General features: G+C 37.8%; 1 protein-coding gene across 5 annotated transcripts in view; it reads right to left on the reverse strand.

Annotated features, from left to right (window-relative positions):
- zmp:0000001168 (signal-induced proliferation-associated protein 1) overlaps nucleotides 1-17,231 on the reverse strand; it is a 65,144-nt gene that overhangs the window by 38,155 nt on the left and 9,758 nt on the right. Inside the window, exon 1 of one of the 5 annotated variants that reach the window (XM_038289132.1) lies at nucleotides 16,859-16,977. The exons of 2 other annotated variants lie outside the window; for them this stretch is intronic. The gene's annotated coding sequence lies outside the window, so the exon portion shown is untranslated. Of the gene's footprint in view, nucleotides 1-2,418; nucleotides 2,557-8,714; nucleotides 8,734-16,858; nucleotides 16,978-17,231 lie in introns of those variants that run through there. 2 more of the 5 variants (XM_038289133.1, XM_038289131.1) reach the window with 2 other exon arrangements.

Below are 17,231 nucleotides of genomic sequence, written 5' to 3' on the forward strand. Positions count from 1 at the left end.
TAATGTCACAAACCGGTAGGTGGCAGTAGTGTTCTTTGACAAACATGGATGTCTCTGGTTAAAGCCCATTCAAATGAAATTACTCTTAAAAACACTTGTCATTTATTGAAAAGTATGTAATACTTTCATTGTATTGTATTACACTACAGTATAGTATTTTTCAAGTTTGAATTCTGAATTTGACCGGACTTTTTCTTTAAGGGATGCTGAGTTCGGACAAAGAGAACAAATGTAGTTCATACAAACCAATTTTATATGATCCTAGTTATCCCTGTTTCAAAAATCCACAACAAAAGGAAAATATTTGGGCAGAAACTTCACATATGCTGGATGCCGATCGGGAATTTTTTCTATATGTTATATTAAATTAAGCGTTCATTTTTTCATGTTCTGCTCCTATGAATTTAACAATAATATCACGCATGCTCTCCTCAAGCTCCAAGGAAGACGGAGTGGAGCAAGACGGAAGAAACAGCAGAGGCTGTAGGCTTTGCTTTGTGCAGGCGGTCTGGAATGGAGCCGTTATGGAGGATTGGGAGATTTCGGTGTTACTTTGAGCTACAGGCAGGATGCCCTGTTTACAGGTGTCCACATGTTCAGGTGCGCTCTGAGGTCGTGGAGATAAATGTATTTCTGTGCCGTATGTCCTTCTCGTTTCTGTCATTAGACAATGTAAATTTACTAGTCTGCTGCCGCGAGCGGATATCATGCGCTTGCTTGCTTGACGTTGCCATGACAACCTTACTTCCGTAAACTTGTGTTTATTAGGTCTCAAAATAATGCAATTAAAATCCAAATACACATAAAAGTAAAATCAAAAATAATTCCCCACAATATTCATAAGAAATTTTTAAATTGTGCAAAGTATTTTTTCTCCCTCTGGAAACTAGGGGGTGCAGCAGCCCCCCCAGCACCCCCACTTCCCGTGGCCATGATGTATTGAGCATGATATTTGACAGTAGGATAAGATATTTGGGTTTAAAAAAAAAAAAAAATCTTGGATTAAGGGCAAAAACACTCATGTAACTGGCAGATGGTCTACTCAAATTGAGGGTAAATACAGTTGTTTTAAAAGTTTTTGCAGTGTAAGGTTGGCTTTTCAATAGTTTTCACACCTTTTAAACTCTTTTTCGTCATTTAATCACAGACTTTAATCAGTTTGGGATGCATTAGATTAACAAACAAAATGTACTAACTAATCGCAAACAAATGTAACAAAAAAACTATAGTGTTTTTTTATTCATTTTCCCAGAATATTAACTTAATAGAAGCACCTTCCTCATTCTTTTGAGCATAATTGCTCCAACTATTGACTGAAAAAATTGTACTCTAAATAAATATTTGTTTCTTGAAATGAATCAAATTCAAACAAAAGTAAAATGAAATGAATACAAGTAAGGTTATAAGAATAGGTATCAATCATGACACTTGGAAAAAAGCTGACTGTTTCAGGTTTGATAAATGACATTTCACATTTGCTCCTCCTCTGATAAACTAGTGTGCTTTTGGTGATCAGCCCATGTTCTGCATGCTCGCACGCACTAAAAAGTTTGCACCCACTGTTCTGATCATTGCAAGACACACATTCAATTTGCACCTACTTTATAGATCAGTTTTGCTCATGCCATCCAGTTTGCAGGTTTTATTATGCATGCAACGTTTTTTAAGCTGGACTAAAGATAAATTGACTTTGGGGGTACAAAAGTAGAGTGGATTGAATACTTACGTATGACAAATTTTTATTTAAAAAACCTTTGAAAACGAATTTTCAATTTTCCTTCCTTTTTATATTTATGTGTTACTTTGTTTTGGTCTATCACATAAAACCTCTTATAATACAAGAAACTATTCATGACAAAATAGGGAAAAGCTAAGAGGTATGAATACCTTTATAAGAAATTTTACATAGAACTCAATATTTGTTCCTAGGAAGCCTTTTTTAAAGCATTGAATGCAACAATAACCCAGAAGGCAGCCATGACATGTGTTTTATTGTGGCGCACTACTCTGTTCCTCTGTTTTCTCATTATTATTCTTTCCTTTAGTCACTTTCCGTTCCCTAAATAGTTCCAACTTAAAGCTCAGCACATGCTCACAATAGACCTTATTAAAACAGGGGAGGGGGCCCTTCCTGGCTCACTGACAGTGTGCCAGGACATGAGAAAAATAAGCGCAAGCTGCCTCGTTTCAACACAAACGCTCGCACACAAACAAACAAACACGGCTCCTGTTTATTCCCTCTAGTAAATTCTCAAAGAGCACAAAACACTGATTCAGATCTGTGTAGATTTTCATACTTTTAAAAGAGTGATTTTAAAACCAATCGAATTGCAGCACCAATCACGTAGCAGTGAGCTTCCCCTTTATTTATTTCTTTAAACACGTGTAACAAAAGTCTTTATTTTAATATCAACTTACCCTAAAAACGGACCGTGCGTTCGGTAGAGAGTAGCCTGCTTCTGTCATTATTTTTCACTTGTGCTCTGCCTTCAACCAAACTTACGTCAATCAGCTCGAGCTGAAACTTTTGTCGCTGTCACTAAGGTACGAGGCTTCTTCCTGTCTGGCTTTTTTCACATGCATCTTCCTCTCGCTTGCAGCCGTATAGAGCAGGTGCAGTGGTGCAGAGGAGCTACCAGCAAAAACCAAGACATGCACAAGCACCCAACGCCACTGCTGTGAGCTGACAGGACATCAGGGAGATATCTTCTTAAATTAGTTTCTAGCTTCTGTTTGGGAATTTAAAGAGATTTTTTCTTGTTTTAAAAAAACAAGGAAAGCCCCTTTAGAGTGTTTAAGTAAAAGTACGTCCTCACAGAAAAATGCAACACACACACACACACACCAGGATTTCTGCCATAGAGCAACACAAACTAGAGTATGAGTGTGAGGTGAAAGGTAAAAGTTATCTGGGTTTCAACATTTTTCATAAATAAAAATCTGAAATATTTGGAGACCATTTATTGTGTCAGTAACTAGGTACCAATAGTTTACTATATTTCTGTAGTACCTTTTCTACAGATCTGTTCTAATTTGAGGACTTTTTAGTTTCACTCATTAGATTTGAATACAGCTTTGCTTTCTTCTCCATTCTGATGAACTTGCTGGTTACTTATTTCGAAGATGTGACGTAAGAGGTGCAACAAAACAGAGAGATGAAAAAAAAGAACAAAACAAAGACCATTAAGATAATCTGTCAGGTTGGAGCAAAGTTTCTTTATGGATAAAAACCCTGATAGAGGCATGGATGAAGACAGAGAGCTGGAAAACATTGTAGATGATGGATCAGGTTCTGAAACACAAGACATCCCCCATCCATTCCTCCCTCATTAGATTTAAAATGTACATGTAAAATACCAAAGCTCTAAAAGTACTCAGCTACTCATGCAGGACTTCTGCTCAGTTTAATCTTTATTATCCTGTTTAAATTCTAATTTATGAACAAAACTGAACCGAGTTTGTAGTTTTTATGTTAATTAAAAACAACACAGTGAGCAAAAGAAGAAAATTAACCTATTCTCTGCGCAAAGAGCTGCTTTTTTTTTTTTTTTATGTTGCTTTAATTGGTATCTGTCAAAGGACTATATTTGACAACTCCAGTTTTTAACCACCTTTACTCTAATAGCCCTAAATCTAAAATATTCACCGTCACCAAATGATCAGCACTGCTCAGCTGCATCTGTCCCTGCTACCGTCTTTGCTTGACTGTGGAGCCCATCTGTCCATCTGTCACCCAACCCAAGGTCACTATGTAGCCCTGATTTTTGTGACAATTAAAAGAAAACTTAGGCTGAGATCAGCAAAAAAAAAAAACAACTAACGCTTGCTTTTTCATTAAGAACTAAGTTGGCAGAGCAGCAGTTTTATCACTCAGTCCCCATAAAGAAACAGATATCACTGAAGACAAAAAAGAAGAAAACTGTCACTTCTTCTCTTCTAAGAAGATAGTGTTGGACCTCTGCATTATTTACACCCTGAGTGGAAAGCTGCATTTGCACACTTGAGTCAGCATGGTAAAGCAACTCCAGTACCAATCTGTGGTGCAGTAAGGTATATGCATGGTCCCTTTCCCCCCTAGAAGGTGAGCCCACATCCAACCCTATTATCAAATCCTTTCCTAACTGCCCTTATTTTATCTCAATGCTGTTGACATTAACCCAGACCACTGGCTGTATCCATAAAAGGGAAAACACCCACAACATGATGCCACTACCTCAGTGTTCAAAGTGATGTTGTGTAATCTCTCTTTTCCACTGCCTGAAATCAATGTGTATTATTTGTGGTGTATTATTACCTCCACTGATTTTTTTTGTAAGCAAATATTTTATATTTGTTTATATATACAGTAAGGCTGGTCACTAGTTTGCAAAGTGCCATGACAGTCTGCCATCTTAGAAGTACAGAAAGCAGAATAAAATTTCCCCTTGCTGGCAGCTTAGTGTGACTGAGAGGTGGCGCAACCAAACAACTGAAAATCTGAGGGACCATGCATCTGCAGCAGCACAAGAAACTGTTTCACCAGCCCCAAGAAAGTAAAAAGGGAACCTAACGACAATAAAAACCGTCCGAGACATTTACAACAAGGATAAACATCTGGCAAGCCTTCTCCAGGTGGAAGAAGCTAAAGAAGAAGAATGATTTCAAACGGGACCCTGGTGTTACCATGTTTCTAGTTCACATGTAAATGAACTGTACTGCCTAAAATTGCGTAAAGCTAACTTTTACCATTCAGTTCAATTAGACAGTGTTGCACCTTAGCATAGAGAGCATAACAGTTGATCCTGCAAACATATGCCAATCTAATTGGTACATAATTGTTGGTTTATGTAGGTTTAGTAGCTTTCAAAGCCACGATGAACCCTGCCTTTTTGTCACAGTAAATGCCAGCGTATAGAGACTTCACCTCACTTTGGAGGACACACTTAAATTTGCTTTGTCGAGGCTTTTTGACACATGGTGGCTGCCGTGTTTGAGGCAGTGATGCCCTCGCGTTTAGTTTTACCACTACACATCAATTCTTGAACAATGCCCCTTTAATATTTGTTGGTTTGTTTAGGATGATGTGCGATTTTAAATAACACTTTAAAAAGAGCTAAACGCATTAGCCTTCACTCTTTTTTATCGATACCCAATATAGCATCCCATGCAAGCATGATTAGATTAGATTAGATTAGATGAGCTTTACTGATCTCTGTTCACAGCGGAGAAATTAACTGGTCACATATTGGCATAGTAATTAAAGAAGGTGCAAACAAGGAGGAAAAAGGTGCATTAAGAATAAACAATATATATACAGTATATCAAGGTATATACAGTACAGTATATCAAGATACTGAATGAATTAATCAGAACCTATAAATTACAAAATAGCTTTAATCCAGGGCTGCAACTAACAATTACTTTGCAAATGATCTACCTGTCGATTATTTATTATTGTGTCGAACACTTGTGGAGTTCTGGATAGAGCATATTGAAAAACAAAAACTTTTTAATCTTAAATACAAAATTTTTATAGAATTCTATAATTTTGATATAATTACTTTCTAAATGGGTTGCTCTGTCGGCTAAAGGCTTGTATTTGAGTCTAGTCGATTACTATATTAGTTGACGACTATTTCAATAATCGATTAATCATGATTTATCCGATTAATTGTTTCAGTCCTAGTTTAATCATTTGCTTTCATGTTAGTTTTAAAATTATGACTCAACATAAAAGACATAAAAAGCCTTCGGGTCTAAATATTTATAATCTAATTTAAAAATCTAAATCCAAAACATTCATGTTGAAACTTTACCCTAAACCAGTCATGAAATCATGATCATTTTCAAGACACTAAAGATATTATCTGTGATCTTTTAACTGATCCAGGGGTTTCTCATCCCGTTTCTCACACAGCGCAGCCTCTATTCTCCATCTAAAGGGTGCAAAGGCTCCTGACAGTAAGAACGCACTCATGTTTATCAGGTTTCAGAGGTTCTCAAACAGCATTACCACTGCAGACTCACACGATTTATACCACCGTTCTGCTCATTTCAAAGCACTCAGGTCTAAATATGGAAATACATTTTCTCCAGAAGTTATTTCTTTCTTCTTGCCTTCATGTTACTCCAACCCCAAAATATAACTTCAATAAAGACTCCAACCAACAGCAGAGCTTGAACACCTTTGCCCTCCAGAGTTTGGTTGTGTTTGTTTCTACTGCAGTCTGTCTGAAGCAACATTTGTTTTAGTGTTTCTGCTCTAACAAAGCTTCATTATGATCCTGTTCAATTCAATAAGACAGCAATCATCTGGAGACTGGCTAGGCCACTCAAGGACCTTGAAATGCTTTTTACGGAGCCACTCCTTCGTTGCTGGAAGATCCAGCCATTTTTCATCTTCGAGGCTCTCACTTTGCTTTAAAATCTCACAATACATGGCCCAGTTGATTCTTCCCTCAACACGGATGAGTTTTCCTGTCCCCTTTGCAGAAAAACAGCCCCAAAGCATGATCTTTCCTCCCCCATGCTTCACAGTAGGTATGTTCTTGGGGCGCAACTCTGCATTCTTCTTTCTGCAAACAGTTGGGTGTTTACCAAAAAGTTCTATTTTGGTTTTATCTGACCACATGATATTCTCTGGCAAACTTCAGGCGGACCTGGACAAGTACTGGATTGAGCAGGGGGACACGTCTGGCACTGCAGGATTTGAGTCATTCTCGGTGTAGTGCGTTACTCATGGTAGCCTCTGTTACTTTGTCCCCAGCTCTCTGCAGGTCATTCATCAGGTCCCTCCGTGTAGTTCTTGGATGTTTGCTCACCGTTCTCATGATCATTTTGACCCTATGGGATGAGTCCCAGATCGAGAGAGATTATCAGTGGTCTTGTATGTCAATTGCTCTCACAGTTGATTTTTTTTCACACCAAGCTGCTTGCCTATTGTAGATTCACTCTGCCTAGCCTGGAGCAGGTCTACAATGTTCTTCCTGGTGTCCTTTGATAGCTCTTTGGTCTTGGCCATGGTTTAGTTTGGAGTGTGACTGTTTGAGGCTGTGGACAGGTGTCTTTTATACAGGTGCCAATAATACAGGTAACAAGTTGAGGACAGAAGAGTTTACAGGTCTGTAAGAGCCAGGAAGCTTGCTGGGTTGTGGTTGACCAAATACTTATTTTCCACCATAATCTATAAATAAATTCAACACATCCGACCCTCTCCGGGTAAGGGTGGTTCAACCGTGGCAACCGTGAATCAAATACCCCCCCCTTCAGTCTCTAAATATTGATAACTGGATGTGAACCTCGTACACACTGCTCCATTCAGAATAAAAAAAGATGCAAAATTTTTGACGCACAAATAATTAATTTAAGAACAGAAGAAAAAGACACAGAAAGGAAAAACAACAGAGGAAGGTAGAAGAAAGAAAAATGTGAGTAATAGAGTAATAGTCTGTCCACATCATTAAAAGTCCTAAGTCTTTAAAGTTTTAAATCCCCCACAAAGAGATCAAAATGTGGTTTCCTCCTCATGGTTTTACTCGAGAGTTGGGAACCTTGCAAGAAACATGGATTCAAATATAAGAAAAAATGTTTTCTATAAGGAACACAGCTGTTTGTCAACCTAAATAAAATTACCCTTTTTAGACAGTCTGCTGATTATCAACTTGAAAAAAGATATTTAATATATATTATTAGGCTAATACTTAAGTGAGATGTTAGATTTTCTTTAAAGTAAAGCATATTTTGCAACCGGACATTGCATTGAGTTATTTGATTTGATTAGGGTTAAAAGTCTGGTCTAATGTAATTTAAAACTCAGCTGGCCCACACAGGGATCAGAACCAAAATAACTGGAAAAACAGCAAAGTGTAAAGTTGAACAATTGCATTAAATTTTAGCCTTTTATGACCATTTCTCTTTGTGAAAAAACTAATTGCATAAAAAAATAGGTATATGGGCATAGAGTAGGGCTTACAATAAATACCTTAAATAAGCTGTGCTGTGTTTTAAGCTGGTGGGTGAAATATTTTGGTAAAATAAAAGGTTTAGGACTTCTGATGACTAACTCCACCTACATAAGTTCAACAGTGTGAACCATGGTAAAAATAAACCTTTTAAAATCATTGTTGAAGATGTAAATCTGTGGAAAGGAATTTAAACATCCTCTCAAATTATTGTTTTTATTTTACTGTTTATTTACAGGGTCGGATTCCCATTGTGTTACTCTAAAGTTTTAGTTTTTAAAACAACCTAGAAGCTGGTGAAGTGAAGTGAACCAAGGGGCTATCGGGAAGTGATTCTCTGGTCTTTTCCTGCACATTTTAGATGCGTCCCTGATCAAACACAGCAGAATTAAATGGCTGGATAACTTCCTCAGCGGGGCGTCGAGTTCAGCAGAAGGCTGTTAATAAGCCTTGAGTCTGAAGGATCAGGGCTCCAAAAACAGCTGCAGAGAAACGGCATATCTGCAGAGGTAATGAAAAGCACCACACTTCTGGATGTGTTAATTAAATACTTCCCTCTAAATAAACATAAAAAAAGAAAAAATAAATACATTTTGAATACACCTATACCCTTATTAATATTTTATCTAAATGATCTAAGAACTATCTGAAAATAAAAGAGAGCCCAGTCATTTTCATCAGCTTCTCTTCTGACATCTTGGAAAAGAAATTACTTTCTCTGCAGAGGTTTATTCATGCATTTCATATTTACAAGCAAGGCATTTATTCGCTCACCTTCAGTCAAGCGTAGTGCCTTTAATCTAATCTTCATTACTTCAGAACAGCCTTTAACATGACAAACTGAGCAAGTAACATGCCAGCTGTAGAGAAGTATGTGACATACCTGACGCAGAAGTACAAAGCAAAGAGGAACTGAAAGGTTTTGTCACTACCCGTTTATATCTGCTCATGTTTAATGGCTGTATAGACTAGGTAATGTTACTGTTTTTACTTCTGCATGTATTAATAAAAATCTCTGAAATATCAGCTTAAAATGGTTCCTCTTCACACAGTAAATCACCCAGGCTCATCCTTTCAAAAAACAGAGAAAGAAATGTTATAAACTTTAATAATGGGTGCCTGTTGTACCTATATTTGTGCAAAGGCAAATATGGCACAAGTATATGCGTTTCTTACTAATGAAAGAGAAAAACCTGTCAAGGTTAAATGGAATAAATAATGGACGTTTCATTTTTCAAATGCAGGCTGTTCTCATCACATCTACACCCATATTTCCTGGTAACTGACCTGTTTTAAGGCTCAGCAAGGATAAGGGTCGACTTTCTGGTTAATAAAAAATAATATATATATATATATATATATATATATATATATATATATATATATATATATATATATATATATATATATATATATATATATATATATATATATATATATCTTTATATATATATATATATATCTTTATATATATATATATATATATATATATATATATATATATATATATATATATATATATATATATATATATATATATAGTCAGTAGATCTTTGTAACACTGGCAAAGAAAAAATAATTTCTGAACAAAACATCATATCAGATGCAATGTGAAAAACACTTCTTCAGAATGGATCTCATAAATGAATTCTAAACACTAAAAGGGGGCCTGTGCATGATCTGCAGATATCTATTTCCTCTGAATACAGCTGCAGGCTACGAGTACGCATAGCTGACATCATGGTGATGTCGGAGTTGAGTCAGTTTCTAATAAAAGTACATGCCGCTGAAACTGTTAACCACTGTCCACGCAGAGAAGACGCCAGTGAGCTGCACAATTGATCACTCTTTTTTTTTTACAAAGACACAAATCACAAATTCTTCCTTCCTGCTATTAGCGGCTCACGCATGTCTCTCTCATCGAGAGATGGTCTGTCTATTTATATAAGTCTCTTATATTTATGCAGGTTTAACCACGGTTCTCATCATCATATTATACTTCCCCTTTCCACCAAAAAAAATATTGATAGTATATCTATCCATCCATTACCTTTATCTGCTTAATCCTTTTTGGGGGATGGGGGGGTTGTGGGAAGTTGGGCCCACCCCGGATAGGTTACCCAGTCCATTACAGAGCTAACTGAAACACTAACAACTCTTTGGGCATATCTAAGGGAAATAATGAATCTCCAATGAACTTTTTACTCCATGAAGGAACTCAAAGTAAGCATGGGAAACCTTAAAGCTCTACACAAAAAACACATATGGGATTTGAACCCACAACTTTCTTATTGTGAAGCAATGGCATAAAGCACTGCCCTGCCTTGACAATGAAATACGTTTTGCAACATATCAAACAGATGGATAATCTTTTAATCTTGAAAGTCATTTCTTTCCATTTATGGATCTTTATTGCAATCAGGTATTGGCAAATTACTTCTACTACTAAATCCTGCTTCACTGAATAGTATGGTAATATTTTAGCACAAGGATTTTTAAAAATATCGCCAAATATCTATCTTAGGATTCATTACCTTCTTTGAAAAACCTAGACCTACTAATTGATACTACTTGACTACGAATGACTAATTATATTGTAGACTTCAAACACTGTGAAGAGTAAGGCGGCCTACAGGATAGTGAGGGTGATGAGGGCCAGGATACAGACGAAGGTGATGATCAGGAGGCTGACAATGATGGGCACAGGGCACCTGACCATACTGAAGCCCATAAATATATCTGGAAAATCCAAAACAATGACTTTGATGGAGACTTGCCTCCTTTTCTAGGAGAGTGTAAATTGAAAGTGGAGGGAAGATATCCTCTTGACTGTTTCAGACATCTGTTTCCAGCTCATCTCATTGATGACATAGTCCAAAACACCAACTTGTATGCTAGCCAGAAAGGGAAAGGAAATCTGGCAGTGACGGGAGATGAAATGAAGATATTTTTAGGGATCAACTTGATCATGGGGTACATTCGGTATCCAAGGGCAAGAATGTACTGGTCAATTTAGGATGGCCTGGAATAATTGGTAATGCCATGTCTGTAACCAGATATTAACAAATCCTAAGATACCTGCACTTTATGTATAACTTGGTTTACCACCCAACAAACACAGATAGGCTCTCCAGAATATACGACCCTTCCTAAATAAACTTTATGGGACATTCAAGGCAGCAGGCGATCCTGAGGAATTTCAGTCAGTTCAGTCAGCTATGAGTGTCATTGGCTTTCTCATTTAGTTCTAAACATTGTGCCTATGTAGTGTAAAAATGTAAACAAATTGTGTTAAAATATTTTTCAAAGCATAAAATGAAACAATGGTTTGTATTTTTACAACAGGATACAAGATCTTTTTTTTTTATATAAATTCATAATATTTTATATTGAGTTCTTAGGCGCCCTTAGTCTACTGCTTTGGACATATCTGTAACTTCATGAAACAACCTAATTAAAAAAAAAAAAAAGTTAAACATCTTTTTTTTCATGTCCTAAGAAGAATGAAAACTCTTGAGAAAAAAATCTTGATCAAGGCTTTCATAATTCATGCATCAGAGGTTTCCCCAGGAGCCTTCTGGGTGTTTGCTTTGCTCCCTGCTAACGTCCTAATGAAGTTTTTCATATTTATGTTAGCATTAGCTTTTCTTTACTTTGAATAAATGAAGGGGACATTTTTCAATCTTGCAACTGAGATTGTATAACTTTAAAGATGATGTTCAGAACTTGACCCCATATGCTTTATTATTAAGTCCATGTATTGATCGTCTGTCCGTCTATGTCCTACATCTAATCAAGGCCATGGAGAAGCTGGGATAAACATGCCGCAGTTTGTCAAGGGGTGTGGATGAGTAACTGCAAGTAAATATTATGCTTTCAAATCTTTGTTATTATCTAAAACAACTCATGAAAATCCAACAAAATAAGTGTTTGTAACTGGACCAAATCTAAAAAGTTATTAATATGCTGACTTATTACTGTAGTGTGTGTTTTTAGTGAACCAGGGGCATTGGAGCCATCTGCACAATTTCAAATCCATCTTGTTTCTTAGATTATGCCTCTTTCCATTACACCCCTCCTTTGTTCTTTCACACTGAAGGCCATTTCTGAACGTTGTGAACTGACGACAGTGGTTCCTGCTTCCATATTAAGCTTTGGACAAGGTTAATGAGGCTCTGGTGTAAAACGGACACAGGCGGATGTCACAGGAGAGCAGAGTCAAACATGCACCGTTTTTGGGGAAGTCATGGCCGCTTGACTTCTCCTGTGCCTGCTCATGCAAGTCTACGTCCTGTGAAACAGGAAGTGATGGGTGACTTTTGAACCCTAAAAGGACGGATGTCGTCATCCTCTCTGCACAAACACTTTCGCAACATTGGGAGCCCGCACCGGAGCGCAAAGAGCAGTTTTCCTCCAGCATGTCTCGTACTGTACTGCCAATTACAGCTGATTGGTACCATTTGATTTGATGAAAGGTACAAGAAAGATGGCTCATGGAAAAAAGTTTATGCTCTGCTTTTCAGCCAACGGATGGGAAATGATGAGCTTTGTTTTGCAAGGATTGTGTGCACAATCAAGGAATTTAACTTTGGTTTCTCCCTCCCAGTGTTCAGACATTAGGAATGAATATGAAAACGCTAGTATGGGCATGCATGTATGTTGCTTTTTTTTATTCAATAAAGGTTTAGCTAATGACAGTTTGGTTATGACATATCAGGTTGAAGCCATAACACTGACCTCATGCTGAGTTGAGAAACATATCATGCACATATTGTATTTAGCAAGGGCTTAAAACACCAACATGTAGTAATATCCCCAATACATCTGTTTGAATTGTAACTTAAACTCTATCATTATAGTTAAAAGCCGCCTTAACCACAAGTTCTGAATCAACTCTTAACAATGATTGATTTTTGGGAAACTTAATGCCGGGCTCAGTTATTGATCGCTCACAACCCTTGCAACATCTGAGATCAGGTTGCGTTCCTCCTCTGCTTCTAAATTTGTGACACTGAACTGCAGCAGATGAAATGCTTTTAGGGGAGTAAATGTGTATTAATGTGGCTGGATGCGATTCAGAAAATGAGTTCACTCTAATGCCCAACATTTTCTCACGGCATCTTCCATCTTCCCTGCTAAAACGCTCTCCCCCCTCTAAGCGCCACCACACTGCGGACAGCTAACTGGGCCAAATCCAGAGCCTCCTAAGTGCTGCAATCTTCTCCTTTTTGCAAAGTAGTTTATCTCTCTCTTTTTAATTCAAGCTGTTTTGCAAAATGTCAGTTTGAGCTATTGATCTCTGCGAGCACGCAATCTCTGGCGAAATGATGCCCAACTGTCTGACAAGAAGATAGCTGTCAAAGTGATAAAAACCAAAGCAGACTTTGAAGAATCTTCAAATAAAATTCGTGGTGTCTTTTCTCTTGTGGATGTTGACCTGCCAGTGGTATATCTAAGGTAGTCTATAGGGGTTGCTGCAGAAGACTGTAGCATCTGAACTGCTTCTACGGTTATTCTCTGCTCTCATGTCCAAAGCAAAAGCTGTGCCAGCATTCTTTGAACAAACTCAAGGTTGTTCCAAAAGCAGGCTGGACTCCATCAAGGATGTTCTTGTGTCTTTAAACCCATTTACGGTTTTCATGTTCATGAACCTTAAATTGCAGAAATTAATAGAAAGGTTTCACATGTGCCCCATTAACTAATCCTGATTTTTGCTGGACTCAGGCTTTATTGTTGTCCTAAAAACAATATAACAGTCTAAAACGCATTAAATTAAACACCTAAATTACAGCTGCATTGAATTGCATAACAAGGTTATGCAATTCAATGCAGTTTCTTAGGAAGGAGTTCCAAGGTTAGACCTTAAGCGTTCTATACAGGCTTTGCAATGTTTCTGGCCTACAAAATGAGATGGTGAAAGTTGTTCGGGATATATGGATGTCAACCCTGAGCCTGTTACCTCCACCTATAGTTTTGGATAAATGAATGAAAAGTGATCCCCTGCCCTAGTCCTCAGGGTCCACTGCATTCCATGTTTTAATTAGCTCTTCCAACTGATTGAACTGCATCCTCAGGAAGATTTATGGAAGTCTGCTTATGATGCATTCTCTTGAAACACCAGAGAGTGGCCCCTGAGGATGAGGGTTGAGGACCACTATTGAACTGATTGAAAAAGCAGCAGTTAATTTTTCCTCAAATAAAACATGTTTAAAAATAGAAAGGCACTCAGAGAGGGCAGACCTCTGCCAAGCAGCGAATGTTGCCCCAAATAGTGACTTGCACATGATCTGGATCATTACCAAACTGAAATGTATTGTTCCTTGGCACGAGGCGCACCTCAGGTAAAATAAATGTATTGATCCTGTTAACAAACCAATAACGTTCCTTTTTCTCATGTTTTTGTCTTCAGTAAGATAACTAATAAGACATTTTGAGTCTGATGCTGAGGCTGTCAATAGTCGCTGCCTCCACTCTCTGGTTTAATCGGGAACTGCTTGCTTCACCAAATCTCCCTATCTCACAAAGTTAGAGAATATAAAAAATAAAAAGAATCCTGCATCCAGATTATATTCTGGATCATCACCAAAATGTACTGGATTTTTCTTTGGCATGAGAGACACCTCTGATAACAATTTCATTAAAATACATCTATAACTTTTCAAGCCATGCTGTACACAGACAGACAAACACACAAACTCTCCTAAAAACATAACCTCCTTGGCGGAGGTTAAAAAAAGGGGGGGGGGGGATTCATCTTTGAATTGTGTTACTGTGACTCTCTTGTTTCAGGTAAGGGTGTTATTTTCCTAACAACATATTCTGCTGTGATTGTTACATCCAGAGGTTCTGACTTCTGTTTGACTCTTAAGTATTACCTGACATTAAGACCTCTGACTAATAAATTATTCATACAGCTGGCCAAAAGAGGCGAGGGTTACTGTGAGATTAATAATTCATGAGCTGGATGGAGCTGATTTGTTATGATTTATATATACGTCTGCGTCTGACGTCTAAGACGATCTTGTGTGTTACAGTAAATCCTATCTATATAAAGGTCGCCGGCCGTGTGACTTAGGCTGAGCCTGGTGCCATTTCACTTCTTCTTTTGTCGGTTTGAAAAGAGACAGTTAGGCTTGGGAACAGACAGTCTGCAGACAGAGAATCTGCTGAGGGATTCATCTCATTTAAGCTTCAGCACACAACAAACATCTTCAGTGTCTCATTGGAATTTAATGCGCAGAGAGTGGTGTACAATTGAGAAATAGAAAAATAATATGGATAAAATTCTGAATCATAATAAATTAAAATAAAACTTTTTTTACCTAAAGGAAAACACTGGAGCAGACACCCAACACTGCACATAACCCTGATCCCAAGCTTTATCAACAGATTCACTGCAAAATATGAGCTAAAAATAAGGAAACTGCTTTAAATCTTATATTTGCACTGGATTGGACTGGGTTACTAAAATAATCTGCCAATAGAGTATGATTTTTGTACCTAAAATAAGAGAAAATTTAAGTTATCTTAGTTTAGGTGCAGTGTTCTATTGGCAGATAATGCCAATTATCTACTCAAATGCAAATACAGATATTGGATATTGGATAGATTTGGAAATTCTTATTTTTAGATCTATTTTTGCAGGGAAAAATGATGAGGATACACTCAGTCCCTAAAATTACAGCCACCAGGTTAATTAAATTAAGATCAAACCAAGTTAATGTACCAGTCAAACTTTACACCATAATTCAAATCAGCCTTTTCTGAGCTTCAGCTTATTCTGCAACAAAGAGGGGGAAAAGATGTCAGTCTCTAACAGCAAAGGTTAGAAAGTAGGCTTCCTGTCGTGTATAATGTTGTATTTATTAAAATGCAACTTCCTCTTTGAACAAGTCAGTCATTATTTTCGGAGCTACTTCTCTCTTGAGCTACTGCACATATTGTTCAGAAGTCCAAAGCTAAAAAAAAAACAACTTACCAAACTTAAGCTATTGTCTGGCAAGTTATTTCTTGCCACTTCCTGTGCATCTAAAAATAAAAAAACACCTTGCAGGTTGATCATGGGCTCAGTTAAACAGCAAGAATGATTTAAGGCATTAGATTAGTTGAAGGGAGGTTTTTTTTTTTTGGCGGCCCAGTTCAAACCGTGTATCTGTGGCGCCCTGTCCCCACAGACAGGAAGAGCAGCTGTCCTACTGCAGCCACTCACAGCATGTGTTAGTGGGTGTTTGTGACCCTCAAGCTTCCATGACTGCATCTATTATGTCGAGCTCAACGCCTCACTGTTACTCCACCATCGCCTGTGCAGACCAGGAAGAGGTTGATCAATATTGCCTTAATACACTGAAGCATTTTGAATCCACCTTGTCTGCTTTCAGAGGAACAGAGGCTGACATCCTCTGCTTCCTCAAAGTCTCCGTTGTGCACTGAAACGCAGCTGAGCGTTCGCAACACAGCTGCGCGGCCAACACATCTCCTTTATTTCAGCGTACCTACTCTGTTCACCACCAAGCTGAACCTAGAGCTGTTGTTGCTTACTTTAAATGAGTGTTGATTATGAGTTAAGGTATCAGCTAGGAGGGGTCGCACGCTAATGGCTGCCATTTAACTTACAACCTGCAAAGCTTCTATCTGCATCCATTATATGCTCAATGGGCTCAAATGGCTCTCATTATTTGGAGAAACAGACTGATGTCCCCTGCTGGCTTTGCTGGCACAGGCATCACTCTAGGTTATTCCTTCAGGAAAAGAGATGACAGCTTTGTGCACAACCAAAAACATTTTAAATGAAGAGTCATGATTTGGTATTCTAGCTATGAGGTTATATAAAAAAAGCAACAGAAAGGATTTTGGAAATAAAGCACGTTTGCAAAATCTGCACCTTAATTTTGACATTAAACAAAAGAACGGTTACTCACCTGCATCACGGGGAAAAACAATCCTTAAATGAGCTATTTTGATTGGTTTAACTGACAAATATCTGCAGGGAGGCTGTTGCTGCAGCCTTCCTCTCCCAGCCCTGCCGGCCTTGTGTCATTTGTATCAACATCTCTGCACCTTTTGACCTACATAAAAAAAAAAAGCTCAGATCTGGTAACTGATGATGCAGACAATGGCTGACTTTCTGCAGCTTCACTGTGATGGAACACATGCATACAAGGAACATGTTTTGTGCTTCTGTGGTTTTTTTGAACTTGTGTCATACCGAGGTAGGTGTGCGTGTGCTGGAAAAGAACAAAAAAAAACAATAGTTTCTGCACGTATGGCCAATGTGTCGGATGTTTATTGTCT

Source organism: Cyprinodon tularosa, unplaced genomic scaffold (assembly GCF_016077235.1).
Source record: "Cyprinodon tularosa strain WSP-4 unplaced genomic scaffold, ASM1607723v1 ctg263, whole genome shotgun sequence".
Classification (NCBI taxonomy): domain Eukaryota; kingdom Metazoa; phylum Chordata; class Actinopteri; order Cyprinodontiformes; family Cyprinodontidae; genus Cyprinodon; species Cyprinodon tularosa.